The sequence below is a fragment of the Eretmochelys imbricata genome, chromosome 18 (genome assembly GCF_965152235.1).
Source record: "Eretmochelys imbricata isolate rEreImb1 chromosome 18, rEreImb1.hap1, whole genome shotgun sequence".
Classification (NCBI taxonomy): Eukaryota; Metazoa; Chordata; order Testudines; family Cheloniidae; genus Eretmochelys; species Eretmochelys imbricata.
This window is the reverse complement of record NC_135589.1, coordinates 10641453-10660364: the sequence shown is the minus strand read 5'-3', so window position 1 is coordinate 10660364 and position 18912 is coordinate 10641453. Positions and strand designations below refer to the sequence as shown.

At 37.2% G+C, this 18912-nt stretch overlaps 1 protein-coding gene across 7 annotated transcripts in view; it reads left to right on the top strand.

Annotated features, from left to right (window-relative positions):
• PRDM2 (PR/SET domain 2) overlaps positions 1 to 18912 on the top strand; it is a 93909-nt gene that overhangs the window by 59603 nt on the left and 15394 nt on the right. Inside the window, exon 1 of one of the 7 annotated variants that reach the window (XM_077837509.1) lies at positions 18286 to 18302. The exons of the other annotated variants lie outside the window; for them this stretch is intronic. The gene's annotated coding sequence lies outside the window, so the exon portion shown is untranslated. Of the gene's footprint in view, positions 1 to 18285; positions 18303 to 18912 lie in introns of those variants that run through there. 7 annotated transcript variants of the gene reach the window in all.

The following is an 18912-nucleotide window of genomic DNA, read 5'->3' as shown; positions in this document are numbered from 1 at the left end:
ACCTGCTTTCATAGTTCACCTTGTCTTTAGAAGTGTTTTTTCAGAACTAAGACTCTCTTAAAACTGGATGTTTAGGATTCACCACTATCTAATGTAATCTACTGCAGTGAGGTATTAGTTTTCCTTCATTTATCTGGAATATCTACAACCAGTGACCCTCTGAACCAAGAGGAGGAAAGATTGGTCCAGTTTAACCAAATAAAACTAGGGTTTCTCATTTACTGCTTTCATAGTTTCCCACATTCCCCTCCTGGGTAACTTTTTAACAGTTTGTTTTTCTTCTGTGTCTGTCCTGGTGGTGGTTCTCCCCATTCTGTGCTTCTGAAATGTATTTGTGTGTCTGCTGTGTTTCACTTAGTACTTCATCCAGACACCAAATCCCAGTGGTATAAACTCAGTTACAGTCTGGCATGAAAACTGTATGTGCCTCCTTCATTTCTCCCCCCTCTCTGCAGAATCAGGATAGTAGATCAGAACAGAGTATGTGACTGCATTTTGGCAAGCTCAATATTTTCTTGCCGGAAGAAGTGAGTAGGATTTTGTGGTGATACTCTAGTTCCTGTCTGCATTACAAAATCAACCATGTCAGGTGACCCAGTGAAAACGCATATTGTGGTATAGACAGGATCTGGTCATACTGTCAGATCATACCAACATCACTGTGGGGATAGTAGTAGTCTTATAACACAGTCCCAATGCTGCTAATAACAAATCCGTGTTAAAACTCTGCTACCATAAGTGGCTCTACCACAGTATAAATAATAGATGTTGATATCTAGCATAGTTCTGATCAGATTTCAGACAGCGCCTGAAAGGTACAGTGGTTCTCCTTAACGGATACTGTTCATTTTGGAGCCAGTGTGGATCTGGAGAGGGTAAATTAACAATTTAGATTAACTCTGATCAGTTATACTTAGTTATTATGGCATCTTTATTAAAGGCTGCAAATAAAGTTCAGTTTTATTCTCCTGTTTCAGAGACATTAAAGGAACACTCATTCTCCTCTTCTCTTGGGTCTTTCAAACAGAAACGGGGAGAAGTGGGGGGAAATGCAATTGCAATGCCACAAAAATTGGCAGAGGGATTAATTTTATTTTGTTTTTGTCTAAAAGTGGTCTGTATTTCAATTTTGGCATTGCTCCTTTAAGAGACGGTTTTCTCACATGGAACTTTATATAAAGAACTGTAGTACTCTGAGTAGAAGCTCTTGAGAATAATATGGTGTGTGTTTGTTAGAAATACTACATTTTTTTTCTTTAACTTCCCCTTTAGGATTAATAATAATAAACTTGTTAGGTAGGAAGGAATATCAACATCTCTTTGATCAGATTTTTTTCCCCATGAAGAAACTGTTTCAGAAGTAGCTGTGTTTTGACCTCTTGCAGAAAAAAAAAATTAAAGAAGGGTGAAATGACTTACCTAAAGGGGTGTGTTTATTGGGACACCTTGCAATTTCCTGCTGATGTGAAATCAAAGTTTTCACAAGTCCTTTCGCTTTTGTTTTGTTCCAAATTATTTTCTCGTAGACCTTAGTCCATCCTGTGCTTTGCTGCACATTGTGCTACCCACATTTGCACTTTTTTTTAAGAGAACCACTTAAATATACAGTTTGAACTTGATGACACAATGCAGGCCTTGAGTTACCATTTGAAGTTAAAAGAATAGTTTCATTTGAATAAAGGAGAATGTGACCTTGAAAACTGTACCATATTTGGTACATTTTTGTATTTAAAAAAATATTAACTCCAAAAACACTTTAAAGGAAGTGCTTAAAAACACTTTCTAAATATAAAATGAAATATATATTCCATGGTGAAGGACATATTAAATATAATTTATAAGTTGGGCTTTAAATAACTGTAACTTTGTTAGTGTTCAGCTTTTTGAATATTGCTTTATAGTGATGAGATCCCTACATGAAATAACATTCTAGCTACACAGTGTTGCCAATCAGCTGAAACTGGTTTGGGCCAGTGATTGAAAAACTTACTAGACACCTAGTAATTAAAAAGTTTAAACCTACTAGCCAGAGTCCCATACAAAAGATATGGAGGGAGGCCAGCAGCAGGGTCCAGAGGTAATACCCTAATGAGAAGCTTCACTCCCACTCCTCTTCCCCAACTGATCTGAAGAGCGAAGGTGCTGTGGTATTCCTATTAGGGAGCTGCCTCTGGCCCTATTTGGAGATTGTATCTTTCATGTTAGCTTCTGTGTTGTACATATCCAATAAATTTGAGGTCACCAGGACTATGAAACTTTCTGTTTTTACCCCTTGATTGCCAGAGTTTTGCACGGGGGTGGGGGAGTTGCTACCTCATATTTCTCCCTCTCTCTCTACCCCCATCCTCCCCAGTAAATGCCTCCAGTTCCTGCCTCTGCTGCTGCTCTGAACTTTCCCAAGAGTGAAATTGACATGATTCATTCTAGCTTTCCTGCTGCCCACGGGGTTCAGCATAGCAGAAGATTGTGGCTCAGTTTTAGGAGTAAAAAACCATCTGTTTTTAAAAAAGTTTGCCTTGAATGATGTAAATATGTTCTCAAATTATGTAAAATGATTCCCTCAAAGATCCATGCTTCCAGGGATAAGCTCCCAGCAAGTGTGGGAACTCAGCAAGTTCTGGTAACTTTGCTATATATTTCATTTAGAAAAAAAATTGAAAGTTTTTGCTTTAGAGAGATTATTACAGTTTCATGTGAACACTGGAAACCTTGTGTACTCTTTGACTAATTCAGTATCATGCTAACTTCAAAAGCCTTATCTACTGCATGTATATAAAGTTTCTCTGAAATTTCCAAAACGCCTACCACAATTTAATTTCACACTTAGTAACAATGGGAGCACTACTGTTGACCTGATGCCACTGACTGTCTTACCTTACTCACATCAGGACTATGTGGTGCTTAAAATGGAAATGGCTGTCTGCAGCTTTGTCTATAAAGTCAGTGCTAACGTCCCCACTCTTGACACCACTAGTGGAGCTGAACTGGTGGTAGCAACGGAAGAGCCATGTGTAAACTCCCCATCCTGCTCACGTGGGCTGTTTTATTTCATCTAAGTAACCAAAGCAGATTATGGGGTCTCGCAGCAAGCATCCACTTTAATTTAATATCAACAGAATTGTTGACAGCACACATTATTTTCGTAAATACAAAGAAGTAGGGCATACCAGCAGAGTTGAGGCACTGTAGGTTGAGTTCTGTCAGGTATGCATATTTGTATAAGCTATATTCCTTTTTTTTTTTTTTTTTTTTACACTTAGTCCATCTTACATCAAGTTAAGATGTGAATCTAATATAGGCAGTAAATTGTTCTATTTCTCTTAATTCTTTTATTCTGGTCAACCACATTACTGTAGACTGTATTTGTTTTTCCGACTATACCAATAAAGTTCTAAACTGAAGTCACAACATTTCTGAACACATTGTCTAGTGATGTACACAGCTATGGGTCCCATATTGAAAACAACTTACACATAAATCACAAACAGCTCTCCAAGATTAATGAATTTCACTTGCATCTAACCTGGGCTGAATTTGAATCAGGGACATGGAAGTTGCGGGGGAGAGGGGCAGTATTTCAATACCAATTTTTAGCTGATTTTTAATTTTTAAGTCTTCTTTTAAAATTGTCCTTTACTTGTAAGTGGAAGATTTTTCATTACTTTGATGGTGAGCCATAAGGATGTGAACTACATGTTCATAAGCAGCCAGTAAAAATCAGCTTCGTGCAGCAAGGTTTCATTGTATGAAGGTCTTCCCATACTTGGTTAGAGCATTTCTTTCCAGCTCATGGAAAAACTATTTAGACCTTTGCTAATGTAAGACATTTAAAAATAGGGTGCAACTGATTTAGGAAACAGCTTTCAGTGGGCTTTGAAATTGCGTTCAGACATGTGGAATGGCAGAGCAGCCTGCTAATTTTTATTTCTGCAGGGTCATTTCATAGAAATTGCCTTGCCGGGTCAGACCAGAGGTTCACCTAATCCAGTATCCTGTCGCTGACACTGGCCTGTACCAGGTGCTTCAGAATAAGTTGTATAGTTGCGCAATAATATATGGGCAGGAAGAAGTGTCTTCCTAACCTCGAGAAGTTAGTGTTAGCTTTACATGTCCCAAAGCATAAAGATTGCAGTCATCTCTAAAATTGTATTTTAACTACTGTAACTAAATGGTTTTTGTTCATATACTTTTCTAATCCTTATTTTAATCTCATTAAGCTTTTTGCCTCTATTGCAGTGTTGATTTCTAAAAGGTAGTTTGTTTAAAGTAATTCCTTCCATCTGTTTGGTAATTTTTTTATTTGTTGCCTGTTGATTTAATTGGATTTTTCCTGGCTCTTTTACTATGAGAGGTGAACAGGAGAGAGCGCATGATTGACTTTATATGGAGTCTTATTTATCTTCATCATGTCACATCTTATTCACCTCCTCTCCAAATCAACTAGTTGTAATCTTTTCAAATTCTCCTCATCTGGAAGTCTTGCCATGTATCTAATCATTTTAAGTGCCCATCTCTAGCCCGCTTCTATTTCTGCTGATCTTTTTGAAATGATTTGAGCAATAATATCCAAGATGAGGGCATATTATCAATTTATATAATGCTATATTTTCAATAGTATTCTTTGTTCCTTAATGCAATCCAACACCTTCCTTGCAATCTTCTGTTCATTGAGAATGTTTTCATTTAATATTTTCATAGTTCTTGATTTTTTTTAATTTTTTTTTTTAACATTTCACTAAGGACTTGTCAGCATGCACAGTTGCAACATAATATGTGGAATTTTAAACTAGTTGATTAAATCAGTGCAAAAAATGACCTTTAAACCAGTTTATTAAATCAGGCAAAAACCTGCAGCTTGACTGCTCCGGAGCTGCTCCAGCTCCGGGCTCCGCTCCAAAGCCCTGTTTGTAAGAGTTTGTTTGTGTATAGAATCCATCAGTGTGTGTGAATAGTTTGGACTGGTCCTTTCCATCGTCTGTCTTTGCTTTTATTTACATTTTGAATATTATTGATCATTGTGTATTTTGCCCAGTCAATAAGTTTTAATTAACCCTTTAAGTTTCTTATAATACCTCTAACCTTGATTATTTAACCTACATAATGTTGTCATTAACAGATTTTTCCACTTCATTGTCTACCTACTTTTCCAGGTCATTAATAAATACATTAAATAACACTGATCCTAGTATGTATCTGTGGGGCATTGCACAATCACCTTACATATTAAAATGGACCATTTATGGCTAATTTTTCAAATGGCTAAATTTCTCAACTCTCTTGTTTATGCTTTCAGAGAATTCTAGTAGGATTGACAGGTGTAATTTTCCTTTTACAGAAATTATTCTGGTTGATGCCAACTATATTATTATATTCATTTAGATGTTATATAACTCAGTCGGTTTTGACCCAGTTTACCTGTTACTGAGAAAAGACTCAATGATCTTTAAAACTTTTGGCTGAGTGAATTAAGAATCTCCTATTGAGTGTCAGATATTCATTCCTTAATGTTCAAGTTTCAGCATCTAAATCTCTCCTCCCATACCGTTATTTCCCTTTGCTTGAGGAAGGGCAACCTCCGTTTGACCACCATTGCATCCGATGAAGTGAGCTGTAGCTCACGAAAGCTTATGCTCAGGTAAATTTGTTAGTCTCTATGGTGCCACAAGTACTCCTTTTCTTTTTGCGAATACAGACTAACACGGCTGCTACTCTGAAACCTTACATTTTAGTTATTCTTGGTGAGCTAGTCAAAACCACCTAAGTGGTTTAAGTCAAGGGAATTTTTCCTCTGAAATCACTTGGATGCTTTTGAAAACCCCACCCTCCGTGACTGCTTGCTACTAGGTAGGTAGTTTTTGTTAGGAGTTGATTTAGTTATTAATTTTCTCTGCATAATGCTCCTCAGCAACATTGGTAGAAGGTTAAGATGTATGCTTTTTAAAATTGAAGATAATGCTATCATTTATTGTAGTGGCTGTATTGCAACTATTTTGTAAATATTCATATTTGACCCTTTACTATTCCTAAAGATTGACTGTAGAAAAGGCTATGAAAATAAATAAAAATATTGGTATACATGGACATTTACCAAAATGTTGCCAAGTTTCAGAGAGAGATTTTGAAAATTATAAACTTAAAATTTTTGAGCTTTAACCCCTTAAGGGTTTTATAAGATAAATAACTCTTTGACTGTCAGTAGGAGACAGGCACCCTAACTCCCTTGGGGCCCTTTGAATATCCAGTCTTAATTACATGCAACTTCAGTTTGAATGAGATTTTTGCTTAAGAAAACATCCTGGCGTTCTGAAAGTGGTTTAAACCTAATAATGTTGTGAGGAGTTTCACGTTCTGCCACTATTCCAAGTGCTGCAGAGTGAATATTTTTCCAAACCACTTCCATTGGAATAAGACATCTAAAGTAAGAGCTTAACTTTTGCTGTCAAGTAAATAAAATTGAGCTTTTTGTACCCATTTTACATAAGAATTACAAAGCAGTAATAGTACAAATGTTTTCTGAATCATAAATTTAAATACATGGTTTGTAAAGAAATGCTTAAATGGTGCAAATAAGTTACACATTCTATTCACTCACTCTGGTTAAAAAAAAAGAGTAGCTTGTAAGAGAGGTATAAATCAGGATATAATATTGAAATTATACTCAGCCTTATAATAAAGCTTCACACTCAAATTCAGCCAATTTTAGGGTAAATAATTGACTGTCTAAATCACTTTATTATTAGCGATTTATTTCAAGTTGTTGTAAAGTAAAGGCGTTTCAACCCTTGTCAGGAGTTGCAAAAGCCAGGTGGACTTTGTTCTAAAACTTTATTAGTGGCGACCACATTCTTAGCTGTGGAATGTCAGTTTCCAAGTTCTCTGCTGTCCCAGATATCAGAAGGTTTTTCCTGTTCATTCTTTCATAAATAAAAATTTCCCTAAGTGCATTTTAGTGCAAATCATATTTTGTGTGTTCTTTTTAAAGCTATATTCCAAACCATCCAAAGAAGTGTGTATGCAAAAAGAGCCTTTATAATGATCAGAGGTTTAATTTGCTCAGAATAGGTTGCTGACTAAAGTGATTAACTGCCTGATAGACTATCGTTATGCTTATGCTTCCACTTGTCTAAATTTTAAATCTCTTTGGTGGAAAAATAGAAGAAATTGCTGTTCTTGATAGCAGTTTTGTGTTTAGTGACCTTTTCTTGGCTCAGTAAATAGTATATCCGGCTGTTTATTTTGTTCTCTTGTGATTTGATGCAAACTGTAACTTAACTTCTGTTGTTTGTTCTGTCAATCAATACACCAACTGTACTCCTCCTTCTGTTAGGCAAGAAAGGCACTGACTGAGCAATTGGAGCATTACAGCTATAGTTGTCCTTTGGATCTGCAACTCAGTAAGACTTTTGGTCTTATAAAGGCCTGAAATGTGTTCCTCTTGAAAAATGGTCATTGAGGCTGCTCTTGAAATGAATGCGATTCTTGCCTTCATATAGAAAATTGAGGGAATCTTCTGGAACCCAGCAGTACTCCTTCATAAATGTGCAGGAGAACGTAAATGATTCCTTCATAGACCATATTGCACATTAAAATAATGGGGCCTACACAGTGTTTCGCTTGTTACCCTCCCCTTGAGTCTCTCTTGATCAAAAAAGATGAATTGTCACTTCAGAGTTGGAAGGAGATGACTGCAAGTTTAACAGATGCAGGAAGGAAGCAAAGTTTTCATGCATGCAAATGCATACATAGCCTTAATAGTGACTGCCTAACAGCAGTTAAAGGTATATTTGAGCATTGTTAGATTGGAAAATTGCAGTTTATGTAGTATTAACTGAGCCTTTTCACTATGGCCTAAGTTTAAGAAAATATTGAAAGAGCCTTAGCAATTTTTTTTTTTTTTTTTTTGGTCCAGCTGTAGTTGTTGAAAAAAATCTTGTGCAGTATTTAATACTGTACACTGATATTTGTCTTCCATTACTCTGAGGCTTTATATGCCTCACTGAGGGCTGGAATAGACTGTTGCTTAATCTCCAGTTTTGCATCATCTCTGTTCAGAGGTTTTTAGAAAACGTAATGGTTTTCTTTGTGGCAAATTATAAAAACATGACTACACTTCATTTGACATACACTTCCATACACCTAATATGCTTATTTCAGCAGTGAGAATATATGCACTATTGTCGTTTCTGTTACGTGGTGTCAAATTCTTAAATGCAGAGCAAAAGACCCAGGAGGAGAGTAAGCACTGTAAGTGGGAGGTGAATCAATAGCCCTTTTTGGCTTGAGCAACAGATGACAGCAGCATGTATGGTTATAAATTAGACTTGCATAATGAATCAAAACTGACCCCACAGTGTTCTGCAGTTTGTAGAATTTGCAGATACCAGTAAGGCAATGAGACTCATTGTGATGTAGAAATTATTGCTGATCATTCCATCCAGATTAGTTTCTTGAACTTCTGAGTGGGAACTTAAAGGTGTTGCACATCTGGCTGGAAATTTTTGGTAGTGTTACAGAAATAATTCTCATTGGTAAGCATACATACTGAATGGTTCTCTATTATCACCATCTTCCATGAAACATGAATTCTAATCTCCCCCAGTTTTTGTGAGCACTTTTAGTTACAGGTCTTGTGATTTCATTCTGCTTACAAACAAGGAAGAGGAAGAGAGGATTTAATGGTAGGAAGCTAGCAATGTATAATGATAAGGTAGGTGAAAATGCAGAGAGAAATGTTCCATTGTGGTGGTGGTGGTAGAGAACATTTTTGACAAATGACATTTCCTGGATCCTGCAGGAATACCTAGGTAAAATAAAATAATTTAATATTGTAATAAAATGGCTAACAAAAAGGAAAACTTGAATAAATGTGAATTTAACTTGCAGTTTATTTAGCAACTCTGAGTATTTTTAATTTCATGCTCAGGGGGGCAATACCTGGGGGTTACAACACTTGTTGGCAATATTCTGTTTTCAACGTCTTGAAAGACTTTGGTCTCTCTCTCCCAGTGGTAAACAGCCAGTCCTATGACAACAGTCCCAATGCTCCAGCTAGATACAATGGCAGCCCTGTTCCTGGGTATTGCAGTCGTCGCACAACTGTGTTCTCCAAGTGAAGCCACAGCCCATGTTTGGGCAGAACCATTTGGATGGACTCCTTTGCATTTTCAGACTTCCATGCAGTCATGTCTTGGTGCACCAAGCCTTTAAAATCTCTGATTGGGGTGAAGGTGCAGGAAGGGGCCTTTCTTAGTGGCAGCAGCACCAGTAACGTTTACAGGAGGTACAGTAAGGACATGAGCTTTTGGGTCAGCCTTAACACTACTACAGCCTTAACATGCGATATCTTAATGCTGCCAGTACTGGAATTTGATATTTTTTTAAATAGAAATAGAAAAGACCAATAAAAGTTATCATATAATCATATAACAGATTGGATAACGAATATCATAAAGCGAGTGGTTTTTAGTACAGTTCTTGGGTAAACTTTAAAATTTAAAATACTAGTCTCTATAAGGCAAACGTTTCTAAACGGAATTGCTATCCAAATCATAGGTAGCTGAGAAGCACTACTACTTTTGAACAAATGGCATTTTAAGCACATTACATATGAGCTTTGTGGGGTGAGATCCTATGATGCAAATAGTGACACCTAAAGTGCTTACTCTCTCTTAATATCTCAAAGCAGTGGCTGGTTGTGATGAAAAACATACCTACTTTAGAGAGTGGGGAAGAATGGACAAATAAAAAATTATTTGAATCAAAGTAATCGTTCATATTTGTTATATTTCAGATTTAGCTTCTAGAACAACACCCTTCTCCATTTTTGTCACTGTATAGTAATGTGTTCCTAACTGTATTGCACATGAAGAGTGACAGACTGTATCGAGTGCAGTTATTTCTAGAAATCTCACTGATTGTTAGTTTAATAGTTTTTAGTTTAATAGTAAGCTAAACAAAACCTAAAGGAATGTAACCAAAGAGAAAAATGCATTTCTTATATGGTTGCAGAGTGTATGTGTAATTAGCTATCAAGAGACTTGCCTGGAGCTTGTAATGAAGTGTCGGAAGCCATGTTATTAGCAAGAGTGGGAGGTACTTTGCTTGTAGTACCTGAAAATTTTACAGCCGTTCTGGCATTCTATAATACTGATTGTTTGCTTATTTTAAGTTATACATGCTGCTCTTTTAACTTCCTAAGTGCCAACATAGATGTAGGAAGCAATTTTTTATTTTCATAAAGACTGTAAAAGTCCTAAGTTTAGTTAGTTACATTCATTTGTTTTAATTCCTATAGATAGTTGACATGGCTAAAAATATCAACATGTACCATACTGTGGTATTTGACTTAAAAAAAGAAACCGTTATCATGGTCCAGTTTGCAATTTTTGTATAATTTCCCTTGCTGTGTGAAGAAAACAGTGTTTGTATACAGGCAGAAGAAATGCTGGTATCTTTGAAAGGTAAACTGCAGAAGAAACAAACTACTTGATTCCTGCCAATATCCTTAAGTTACCTTTAGTTCCCAAGGAAAATGTTTTGACAGATGCCAAAGTTTTCAAAAGTGGGACTTTTCCAATGCCCTGACGTGATTTAGGCCCACAGGTCACATTGACCTCAGTGGGACACTTTTGAAAACCCCCCACTTAATTTTAAGCTCCTGTTTGAAAATTTTGGCCACGCTCCATAGATTTCTTTTCCTGTTCTTTTAACTGGGAAAGCTATTTTGTTGCAAGAAAGAATTCATATCTTCAGATCAGGATGTAAACACGCTGCCAAGTTTAAATTTTATTATATTGTGTACATACTCAACCTCCTACTGAGCTGAGAACTGATACCATGCTTACTATGAAGCATTGTCAAATTTCAGCTGTTTCCCCTAAGAATCTAAAGGCAGTGTTAGCCTTTAGTGATAACAGGTTCTCTTTTTTTCTTGATGCCTGTGTATTCCTCCTACTCCCACCATTTATTTTTCCTCTGTTCAATTCTCTAGTTGTGTAATAACTTTTTCAGTGCAATTTTCATGTGAATATTTTTTGTTTTAATGACTTTGCTACGAGCTGCTGCTTCTGTTTTTTCACTGTATCCAGATTTTATCATGATCGTGTTTCCTGGGACATTCCTCTCATCTGTTCTGGTAGGACAGGTCCACCCACACAGATGTCCAGTTCTATCTGTCTGAACTTTTCTACTCAAAGTCTTGCAAACACGTGATAATGGGAACGTGATAAAGGAGGATATTAAACCACATAAGTGTTTGTTTACCCATTTTCAATAATTGATAACATTCTGCAGCATTTAAATAATTATGGATAACTAAGTCCCAAGTATTCAATAGCTACAGTAGTTTGTGTATGTTATATTTGTATAGATTCGTCTGTAAAGCCGAAGTGTACATTTAGTGAATTGAATTACACTCCTGGCATTGTAGAGAGTACATTATCTCAAACAGCATATTTGTTTTTACTCCTCTTCCTGTCATGAATGGCGATGGTGTACAAATAAATAATACAGCAAGTGCATGAGAAACGACACAGGATGTTCCCATGTCACTTCTGCCTGATGATTAAAGTACTGTGCAGGTAGACATCTTTCCATCTTTTATAGCTCTTCAGCATAAAACCATTCTGTTCAGAGGACCCTGTGGACCTTTTAAACTCAGTTTTTCAGGGATTTTGTGTAACTTCTTATAATGGTGATGTTACTTTGTGCTGTTGCAAGTCACTCTCTCATTTGATATCATCTCATGACACGTGTCACAATTTCATTTGTCCCATAGGGATTAATAATATACAGTTGCAGGAATTTGTGGTGAGATGAAATAGCGAAGTGTTGCTTCCTAATGGTGCCATTAAAGTGTCCACCATAGAGGTTCTGAGTATGTATAAAAACTAATTTAAACTTCCATAAGTCACATTTTGTCACACTTTCCATGGCATTGCAGCTTTTGTTATGCAGCCATTTTATCGATCATTCGTGATTGTACTACAATCTAATTGCTGTATTTGCAAGACCTATTTTTATTGACTAGTATCTAACCTTTTGAAATATTGTAGATTAAATAGTATATTTTGTTATATATCTTACTAACTTTGAAGTGTGCACAACAGACATAAGTCAGTGTATTTGTAACCCTTCTGCTTCTTTTCTCCTATCCTTCCCATTTTTTGTTTGCCCTAATTTGAATGTCTTGTGTTTTATAGTTAGGATGTAAGGTCTTTGCAGGGTACGTTTTGGTTTTTTGGTTTGTGAGACTCCTAGCATGCTTTTGGACGCTTCAGTAATAAGTACTTACAGTTGACTAATTTCATCTTTTATATAGGTTAGAAACAGAATCTCTGAGGATATAGCCTTTCCCTACCCATATTCCAATACTAATTTCTTAGAAATAGTACTTAACAGGCAAAACTATATTTGCTCATTTTGTTGTACATGATTCAGCTATTGCTTTGCAGTAGCAAAAGACCTTTGGGGAATACCTCAGGTAGTGCCATCACATGGAAAATATGACAAAATATGACTTGTGGAATACTCTGGGCCAGCCCTCCAGTGTGTGTAATAAAGCCAGTGTTAGATTTTTGGGTGTATCCTCCTGAGAAAAGACAGAATTCTCATTGTTATAAACTTTAAGTATCACAGTTGTAATTTTGATGGGCATTCATTGTATGATATTAATAAATGCTGGGGTATGTGTGTGTGAGGCTAGTGCTTGGTGTGTATGTAATTAAGCTTGCTTCATGTGGGCTGGGGAAGAAATTTTAAATTCCCAGATTTGGCATCAATACAATTACTATGAAGTTTCTATTTCTTCTTCTGACATCTGTCATACCTATCCTCTTCCTCCTCCTCTTCACTCTCCTGAGAACCTTAAGTATAATGTGTTTAAGTATGTAGCTAGGAAAGAGATGAGTTGTGGTACAAGGAAAAAAAACCTTTGTTCAATGAAAGTGTATTCTTTTTTGTTGGTAAACTGCCAGTGTAGCAGAAGACATTTCTCTCTTAATTGTGCTGCTGTGTTTGTGTATTTGTGTTGTTCAGATGTTAAAGTGTCTTCGGTAGCAAATTCAATGGCTGTAAAACTTTGGCACGTGCAGCATCTTAAGTTTTTGGGCCCAACAATTCCCACTGTCAGGTCTTGCACTTTAGTGACTTTTCTTTTTAATAGAGGACAGCTCCCTTTGGAGCACTTCAGTAACACTTGGCAGATTTGTTAGAGGCAGTCACTGGGCAAAGGCAGGTATAGTTCCTACAGCTCTTGAGGCTCTTGCCAGCCTACAGAGAAGGGACTCTGCACCAGACCTGAATTAGGATTTCCATGTGTCAGGGCGTTGTGGTCATTCTTCTGTTTACCTGTGTATATAAAATAGGCTCTGTACCAAGAAGCTTGAGCAGCTCCCAAGCGTAATGCTAAGCTCAATTGTAAAATATATAAAAGATACCAGTATATTTTTATACTGACACCTGTCTGTAACTCAGCAGTGGTTTAATCGATCTGCACCAAATACCTTATTTACCTATCAGTGCATACAATCTACACTGACTTGGTGTGGCCCTATAACAATACTGCGGCAAAAGATCTGTGCAGCTCTTCTACTTGTACATGACAATGCCACACCATCGTATCTATCAATATTGAGAGATGTAATGGCACTGTATACTTTCCAATATATAACAAACAAGTTTTAAATGTAATACTATCTACCATTGCATTTTACGTGTTATATTTGCCTTTATATTTACTTTGACATTATCTTTATAAAACAAGTCTCATAAATAATGCTTCTTCCATACAGCACTGCAGACTAAATTGATACCTGGTTTAATCGGGTGCGACTCCTTTGACAATAATGACATTGCATCTGAGTAGACTAGCTCTGAATTTTGCCCTTTTAGTGCTAGAATATGAACATGAACAATGATAGTGTCTAGAATCCTTACACCTGTCTCCAACTCACTGACTTTGCAGCGACTTCACTTCCAGTGTGCGCAAAAAAAGTAAATTTCATACAGCATTAGCTTAATCTACAGCTTTGAGACCACTAGGGGGACACTAGGGTAGAAGGCTGCATTTTGTCCAGCCCTTTTAGAAGTTATTTGGACTTCAAAGAGTGAGCTACACAAATCTGAGACTTTTACCTTGAATGATTCTCTCACATTGGCATGGCCCTATGAAGGGAACAGGATACAGAAGCAACAACATGCCTCCTTAAGTTAGGAAGCGGTAATGGAGGTGGACACACAATCCTTAGCAGCGGACTTAGGCTGTTGGTGCTAGGAAAGATTTGTTGTTATAGCTATACCTAGTGTAGGTGCAGCTTATACCAGCAAAACTCTGCTTTTGTTGGTAGAACTTACACCAGTTGACTGAGCCAAGTAAGCTATTACTGGCCAAAAGCATTTTTATGCTGGTATAACTGCATGTACACTAGGGCTTTGGCCAGTATATACTTTGCAAAAGTTTCTGTTGTAGACCTCCTACTCTCAGTAGTGTTTGGGCATTTGTAGTATATGTGATGGGCATTCGTAGTAATTTATCTAGTTGCGTGTTTGTGGAACAGGACTAGCATTTTTAGTGTAATTCCATAGTAATGGTTTGTCTCCAGTTTTATAAATGTAGTAATTTTAATAAACACCAGTCATGCCAGAGTTTTGGAGAATTTCTTTTATTTTTTGTTTGCCAGTTTTCAGCTGTTGTGTGCCACATGCTTATATCTGTCTTTTGGTGGGTACAAAATTGGAGGCCATTATAGGCTGATTGAAAATAGGCCCTAAAAGTCTGAGAGGCTGTCGGCTGCTGTATCCTATTGGGTTATGTAGTCCTTTCCCCTAACAGTGCAGCAACATTCGCTGCAATATATTTCTTAACAAGTTTCTGTATTTCTCTTGAGTTTCAAGTGTGGAAGCTTTTGAGTTCATAAGACACACCCAACTGAGTAGAAGAATTTGTCTGTAGTTTATACACAAACTTCCAAAAATATACTTCAGAATGGTTCATCTTCTCAAGAAACTTGCCCTAATTAAATAAATCTCCATATGTTAACTTAGCTGGACGTGGGTAAAAGTTTCTTTGGTATGTTGTTGTAATGTCTGTACAGTTAAGTCAGAAATATTCAAAGTTAATGTCCTAATATTAAAATGGTATTTAAAAGTTTTTGTGATGAGGCAGAATTTCTGAGGGTTTTTCTTTTGATTTTTTTTTTTCTTGCTTACGTAGTCTAGGAGCATTATTTTTTCCCCCTACCCATTATCCCTTGTCATTATTTTCCTTCAGTTTCTTCTTTTGTCCAGTGTTTGCTCCGCATTTGCCAGGTAGCATCTCATTTTAAGCCGGGTCCATTGGCACCTGATCTCTAATTGTTGCCCGGCAAAATGGTGGAGTGGGGTCACCTGGCCTACATCAAACTACTGGAATCTCTGGACAACTTTTCAATACCTGTTTGTTTTACAGAACTGGGAAGTGGGTGCAACATTCCATATTTGATCTTGGATGCTACATTTATATGAATTGTAGTGTAAATTATCAAAAAAATATTTTCCAGTGCAGCAATGTTGGTGGATGTATAGATCGGCAATGCTTCACATATAGCCTTTTAAAAAAAAGAAAAGTACAGCTGCATTTTATGTTCACTTATTGCTAAGCTTTGCATGTATTAATCTGCAGAATCTTGTGGCTTGGGGTGGGAGCAGGGAGAGGGTTCAGCAGATTTCAGTCATCCCCGTGGTTATTCAAAAATCCACTCTCAGCACGTGGAATAAAGCTTATACAAAATTTCCATAAAGTGTGAAAAATTTCCGGCAGTTTTCCAGTGTTACTGACTTTAAGCAGCCCTTTTAACATACAGGCTTTGTACTGACTTATCAGTCAGAAAGTGTTTATGATTTGGCTTTACTATCTCAGCAGGTGTTGTGATAGATCCTAATCAAAGGCTTTGAAAACAGGATTTCTTTATGGGGTGAGATATGAGTAATGATAAAGATATTTCAAAAAGCAAATGCCAAGACTCTTAAAGTGTTAACAGAAAGAAAATGTATGTTGATGGGAACAGTATAAAGTGTTCACATCTTTACTAACTGGCATTTGTCATCTGTTTTGTTTTCTCTAGCTTTCTTTCTTGTCACTAAATCTGTTCCCATCCCACAGCATTGCTGCTATTTAGGCCCTTCCACATTCAGAGCAGAACTGTGCAGGAGCCACATTGCTGCTAGCATCTTTCTGCATGTCATCATTTTAATTTTTGACCCATTCAGTCAACCTGAGTTATTAAACACATTGGGCTCTATTCTAGACAGAGTTGTGCTTTGCAACTCTTTTTCTTACAGTTCACACAAAAATTTCAAAATGCATAAGTTAGCACTGTAGCATGTTCTCACCTGTATTTTGTGCTGCTTCTCATGTGCATGTGGAAGGATGACAAATTCAGAAGGAAGTAAATCGGGGTGAAAAAAGAGCTGGCTGTCCCTGTCTTACCTAGTTATACCAAGTTTGAAACATAACATTTACAAATAGAGTATTTTAAGTCATGCAGAACTTTAAATTGTTCTTGTATTTCTCTAACATGGACTTAACATTTTTGGAACAATATCTCTTCTATTTTGGACATGGTCTTTCCATATGTGTAAACTGCATTTATATCTAGAATATACAACAAGTGAGATGGCTGCAGGTGCCTGGAGATTGATGTAATTCAGCATTTCCTCCAAAACCAGGCATAACTTAACTGCAAAATTATTGTTAATGTGCGTCTGTATTCTGGACATAGGCAGTCCTCTTCTGCCCATTCTGCTGTTACTCAGAGAAAAAATACCTTACATTGAGAACTGAGTGTAGTGGTTATGGTGTAGTCCAGAGTGGATGTGGACTGAAATGTGAATTCTTGCCCTTTGGCCATAGTCGTCATTGCTCTTGGAGGTTCCTTTTAAGATGAAGTAGCTCCTCCCTTGTTTTTCGGGGGAGCCAGGATTTTTCGGCAGCCATTCTCTGTTGTGTGCTTCAGCAGCAGCATCTGTGTAGAGTACTTTTCTAGAGGTATGTATCTACGCACAGCCAGTTGCAATTTGATATGTTGATTTTAGACTTCGAGGGAATTTTTGACCTTCGGTGACCAGTGATTTTTGTTAAACATTATCCATGGTTCTTCTGTACTTATATATGATCAGAGCACTGTCTGAGAGAGAAGAATTAACTATGAGATCCACATATTGAGTTATGGCACACTCTGCATCCCATTGAAGCCTTATTATTTTAGTTGGGTATCCCTTTGAGACAGCAGCACCTTGGCAAATCTGGTAATGCTTGTTGATCTTCTGCAGCTCCAATTTTAGGAAAAGATGGAGATGGATTTCCCCCCTCCTGGCATATACGTGTCTTCCATCTCTCCAAAAATCACCATCAGCAGAGGATTTAATTTACTGCAGCTTTTGGTTATTAGCAAAGTCCACATCAGCATAAGTACTATAGATTGTTTTGAGGCTGTTGTCCTGGTCTGAGCTATAAAATGTTGCCAGCCCTTTACATTAGGGATAAATAGAGCGGGTGCTACTTTTTGCTAAACACTGTTGAAGTTCATCCAACAGATTGATTTGCAGGCTTCTAGGGACAGCTCCTCAGTTAATGTAAATCAATGGATCTACATTGATTAGGGGGAGGGATAGCTCAGTGGTTTGAGCATTGGTTTGCTAAACCCAGGGTTGTGAGTTCAATCCTTGAGGGGGCCATTTAGGGATCTGGGGCAAAAACTGGGGATTGGTCCTGCTTCGAGCAGGGGGTTGGACTAGATGACCTCCTGAGGTCCCTTCCAACCCTGATATTCTATGATTCTATGATTTACATCAGCTGAGGATCTGGCCCAAAGTCAGTAATGTAGGATTTCTTGTACCCATGTGGTTAGATAGCAAACACTATACAGATAGTGCAATGGTGGGCAAGCAGTCGGCACACCCACTCTATTGCCTACAGAATGCTGCATGAGTGGCAGGAGAGAGAACGGAAACACAATTGGTATCAGCAGAATGTTGCACTGAAAGTCAAAATGTGCAAATTGTGGCCATTCCGCTTTTGACCTTTGTCATTGTAGGCAGTGTAGCTGTTCTCCCTCTGTTTCTTTCATTCAGTTTTCTTTTGCAGTCTTCTTCTGCAATTCTTTTTATGCATATACATATATATTTGGTTCTACCTTTCATTTACTCTTTAGTCATTGTTTCCATTTCACTTTCCCTGTGTTTCATTCCTGTATCTTTCTTGTTTAGACCAAGTGGAGGATTCAGCTGGCAGTAGCAGCCATGTAGGACCCTTCAGGAACCTGATGGTAAGTGCACCTGTGTACTTATACTCAGGCTTCCACCAGGTTCAGTACTGTATTTTTTCCTCTGTGGTCTTCTGCTGGTCTTGAAGTCTTAAAGTAAAAGAAAATGAAGGGGCAACAATTCATTAGTTGATCATTGGTATCAGTTCTTATCAGTGTCGTGGTTATTGCTTTTGCTTGGAAATGTGTTGGATAAAACATGCAGGTCTTTGAGAGTTGTCTGTCTTGAACACTTTTTTTATAAGCAGACCAGAATCTGAAAAAAGGCAAGATGTGGCTAACTGCTGTATGTGTTTAAAAACAAAAACAAAAAATCCCAACCTGTTGAAAAGCAATAGATACTTCCGTTACTCCTTGCAAATTGATCTGACTAATCTAAAATTATATATACATGCAAGTCAGCTTGTTGGCTATTCTGAATAAAGGCAAGTAGGTGTCAGATGAATCTTCTCTTCAAATTATTTGTTTAAAGGCCATGAACTTAAAAATGTTCCAAGTATATCAACTAGGGTTTTTGGGTTTTTTTTAAAGCAGGAGGCTGTCTAGAGGGGGCTTGGAAATTACCTTCTTTTCATCTTGATATTGAGAGAGGAATTTTTAGTAGCCTATAAGC